Below are 4,581 nucleotides of genomic sequence, written 5' to 3'. Positions count from 1 at the left end.
GAAAGAGGAACAAAGGGGAGGGACAGAATAACTGTAAAATGCAAAATAAAGCAGAAGCAGGAGCCTTACAATTATCTGAGGTTTCCAAAGAGGTGACAGCCATTCTGAAAACATGAAATTCATATGCTCTGATCTTATTAGAGGCCAAGACAAGATGTCACTGCTGATCTGAAGTAAAAGGCCAGTTTATCTCATGCAAGGACAGTTCCAAAAATGGCAGACTTCAATAACTAGTGAGGAGAGATCCTTCTAAAAGTCTAAAGGAACAGAGCAAGCTGTCAGTACCTTGATAAAAAACATCACCAGCTTTTTGCAGTTCATAATCTCCGTCCTCCCAAAGGACTAAGACATTAAGGAGCAGAACAAGATCTAAAGTGAGAGGACTTCCCAACTGGTCTGTTTTCTGGCTCATACCAGGGGGGCAAGAATGGGTTCTGCATGTGGTCCACTGCCAACTGGCACTGTCCAAAGAAAGGGAAATCCTACAGTACCTTTCAGCTGGGATAACAGGGACAGGGACTGTTCCAGGGGATGCTTGAGAAAACTGGCAGAGCCAGACGCAGCCCCCCCCCAGAGAGAGGCACCCTCCCCTCTTGTGTTTGGTAGCAGTGGGTCTCCATCTCTTTTTCTTTGCTGTAGCCCAGCCATTTACTGCTTATTGATGTCTGAGACGTACTCATTTGCTGTCAGGTCGAGCTAACTGACAGTCCAAAGGAATTAAGGATTTCACACAGCTGTAGCCTGTGTTCTTCCTCTCCAGAGGAGGAAAGGGCATCCATTAGCACCACAGCAGTCACGGGTAATGGAGATGTATGTCTGTATGGCTGAAGGAACCTTCTCTTCCCATCTGAGAGGCGAGAAAGGCCAGACCTGATTGGCCTTCTCTCACTCCTAATAAACCCTATGAATCACAAGTAATTGCCTACTTAAAGCTACTCTTCTCTGGGGAATGATCTGACAGCCGGCACCAAAGGAAGGGAAATGCAGGAGGGGGATCGCAGGGATTTCAAAGAATAATTAGCTTAATACATTTCTGGGCCTCAATATGAATACCCATTCTGAGCAATTCAGGCCTTGTGGCTGAATTAGAAATGGCTGTGAAATATCCACTGCCATGAGGGATTGCAGATGAAGGGAGATTTAACACGGTCAGCCTAAGGCAAGCCAAAGTGCAGGCCTGGATACAGCCAAATATTTGAGGCTCATGCCCCATGGCTCTGTTGCCCATAGGCATAAATTCATAAATCTGCCAGGAGAGATCATGGCCTGTTCTTATTCTCGGTTAGCACTGGTTGCCACTGAGCATGGTGATGTGCCACCATGTTAAAACAAGAAAAGAATCAGGCTCAGGGACAGAAACTGAGTCACTCAAGGCAATGCATGCATTGTAAAAAAATTACAAAGAAAAAAAGACAAAATTAGAAAAAAAAAAAAACATACAAAGCATACATGTTGTCTCTCACTAAAAAAAAAGCCATACAAAGCATACATGTTGTCTCTCATTCATTCTTAATGCTTCCCCCTCCCTCCAGCTTCTCACAATGGAAGGACATTGCTCTAAGGGATATTTGTTAGTGGGGTGTTTTCCTTCATCCACGGGACACCTGCTGCCCTTCAGCACAGCCCAAGAGTATGTGTGACTGAAAGCATGCTCCTCTTTCCTGTGATCCCCAGTGATGCCATGAAGATTTTTTGCCTTTTCTTTTATACCCCTGTTATACCTTTTTACAACTTCTGTATTCTTAGTGCTTTTTGCCTACATTCTTGCACTTGTTTGTCAAGCTAAGAGACTAAACATTTAGAAGCTTCGTAGCTAGGGATCAGTGTGCCCCAGACCCCAAGGTCCTCTCCAGAACACATTCTGTAACCTGAGATAGAACCATCCAGGGGAAGGTTCCTTAGGGAGGGGGGCTCACTCGAGCCTCTCATTGGGGAATCTTTGATAGATATGCTAATTAGTAAAACCTATAATGTTATACCAGATCTTTGGGGGTGTGCATTGAGGTGTGCATTTCAGTGCATGCGACCTGGCCGTGTGCACCTAAGGATCCTTAAAATAAATACCAAGGTAAAATCCCTTTTCCCCTTCTAACTGTGTATGACTCCTGATTTTAAGACCAGGAAAAGGCATCACAAGCATAGAGTACTTCTGCTCTGCTCACTATCAGAATTCTCTGTTTCATGGGGTAGGGAGCAAGGAGAGACATGAAGCCACTCATGAGCTCTCTAGGATGATGCTGAGGGGCAATGACTGGTCCAAGCTCTGCAGAGGAGGCTGCACTTTACCCTTCTTCCTTACTAGCACTCAGTCCTCTCTCAAAAGGTAAATGTGACTTCAATTGTGCAGTGAGACTAAAAATGTCTCCTTCCACCTGTTTTTCTTAGTGTAAGTTCTATTCCTGTATTACAAGTTCTCCTATAAGTAGGGCTCTACTGGGACAGCACTGTACAGGTCCTACTACCATTATTACCATTTAAGAGAACTACCTGATGAGTAAATTGATAGGAATACCTATAAAGACACATACTACAGTGCAAGGGTGGAAGAAATAGTGTTCTTTGCTGCCTGAAAATACCCCCTGCCAGAGCTGGAGGCAATTCACTGAGGACATCCGTGCGTCTGAAGGGGCACACAAATTGTAAGGCCCCTTTGCTGTGAGAAAAGTGGTTTCACCAAGGAGATAAGCTCAGTCCCTGCAAGGTCAGTTCTGCGGGCACCAGCCATTAATGAACAATCAGCTAAACACATCTCTCTTGTTCACATGCATCCAGGGCAGGTTTGGCCTCTGCTGCAAGAACAATGATATGGCAACATGACCTTAAAGCTAAAATAACACAGGACAGACACTCCCCAGGACAAACCAGAGCAGCTCTAGGACAACGAGGAGGCTAAGCCCATATATAGCAGTCAAGATGTGGCCCACCCTGAGGATGTGTCACATTAGTTTGTGAAGCCAGTTAATTAGTCTCTCTTTTTTTTTTCCTGGTGTGAAGCAAGAATTCTGTCTGAGTTGAGTAAGCAGTATTTTGAGAAAGACAGAGTTAGAGAGCCAAGGTGTCTCCTTTGCTCAGAAATTATTGGGTCATTGATCTGACATGTATGTTTAGGGACAGAATCAGTGCCTTGAGAGAAGTGGTAGAGAGATGTCCCAGAAGTAGCAGCTTCTGTGAAAACCTCATTAGCTGAGACCCTTCAGCTGCAATAGCATAGCTCCCACTGAATTCTCCCACTGAACATAATCTGGACACTGTCACTAGTGTTTGCTTTTCCTCCTCACCTCACAGACTGCATGGTCTGCATATCCTACAGCCTCTGGTTGAGCTGCCTTCCCAGGGAAAAGGCAGAAATTATGCTTTAGGTTCTGTTTAGCACAACAGCTCTCCTGGACTGTAATCTGCAGAGACATGGAGGGAGGGGGCACATTCCACCTCAATATCTCTGAGGGAGGAGGCCAGCTGCTGTTAGACCCTGTCCCACTGTCCCCTGCTGGGAGCCCATCCAGAGATGGAGCTAGAGACGGGCATGCTTGTGTTCTGGAGCTAGGCTGGCGCCTCAGGCACAGAAGGCAAGGCTTGCAACTTCTAGGACTGAGTCATTTTCTCTCAGCGTGGTAATCCTGCCTATCTTTTCAGCATCCTACTCTGGACTGAGGGCAGTGGTGGCAGCAGTGCACAAATATCATGGTAGATACTGTGCAGGACACTCACTGAATAAACCCCACTTCCTCTTGAAAGCTCATGCCAATGCAGAAGTGTGCTGGGGGCCTGCCCCGCATGATCCAAGATGGCAAGATGGTTCTTGGAGACTCTCCCATGAGGGAGGTCACCTGGAACAACCAGTTGCTGGGAGCCCCACAAGCACTGTACGCTTGGGAGCAAGGCACTACCTCTGGATGCCCATCTCTAAGCTTACACTCACAGCTGGGTTTCTAGGTCCATTTTGGACCACAGAATCCAGGCAAGGAGGAGCAGACAGTGGCAGGTTTGGGTGAAAGGGTGACTCAGCCAGAGGTGGGGAAGCTACTTCCTCCATCAGCCCCAGGAAGCCTACGGGGCAGGTAGGCAGGGCCAAAGCTCAAGGTGAACAAAAGGCTAAAGTACTTGCTGAAAGTCGTCCCACCACAGTGCAAATGCAGTCCCACCCGCCCCATCCCCTTCTCCCACAGCCTGAGGAGGAAGCCTTGGTACCTGTTTATTCTTTAGGTCAAGGGAGAGCTCATAATCGGAGGCAGCTGCATGGGAACACGAGGCCGTCCCTTTGCTGCGCTGCACTCTCACTGGGGAGCCCGTGTGGTGGAGGCTCGCCTTCTGCACCAGAGGGGAACACCCCGCTGCCTGCTCTTCTTGGAGCTCCGCATGCTGGGCTTTTAGCGTCAGGGTGTCGGACCTGCCTTCCTGGCCACTCTGTCTGCCGGCCTCCTTCGGATCCTCCGTTTCACACCCGGCTTTCTTGCTTGTGGAACCGCTGGGATCGTCACTGTGAACAAAACGCAACGTTTCTCTTTTTTTATTTGTTTATATTATATTTGGTTTATGGTCATGTTTGTTGTTGTTCACTATACTCACTCCCTGAGCTGCATT

At 47.5% G+C, this 4,581-nt stretch overlaps 1 protein-coding gene across 3 annotated transcripts in view; it reads right to left on the bottom strand.

Moving 5' to 3' along the window:
* IQSEC3 (IQ motif and Sec7 domain 3) overlaps window positions 1-4,271 on the bottom strand; it is a 33,144-nt gene extending 28,873 nt beyond the window's left edge. For all 3 annotated transcript variants that reach the window (XM_017726208.1, XM_017726207.1, XM_008643976.2), the window contains exon 1: window positions 4,189-4,271. The gene's annotated coding sequence lies outside the window, so the exon portion shown is untranslated. The remainder of the gene's footprint in view (window positions 1-4,188) is intronic.
* Between the last annotated feature and the right edge of the window lie 310 nt (window positions 4,272-4,581).

The sequence above is a fragment of the Corvus brachyrhynchos genome, unplaced genomic scaffold, assembly GCF_000691975.1.
Source record: "Corvus brachyrhynchos isolate BGI_N302 unplaced genomic scaffold, ASM69197v1 scaffold191, whole genome shotgun sequence".
Lineage (NCBI taxonomy): Eukaryota > Metazoa > Chordata > Aves > Passeriformes > Corvidae > Corvus > Corvus brachyrhynchos.
The sequence above is the reverse complement of the archived record's forward strand: the minus strand, read 5'-3'. Positions and strand labels throughout refer to the sequence as shown.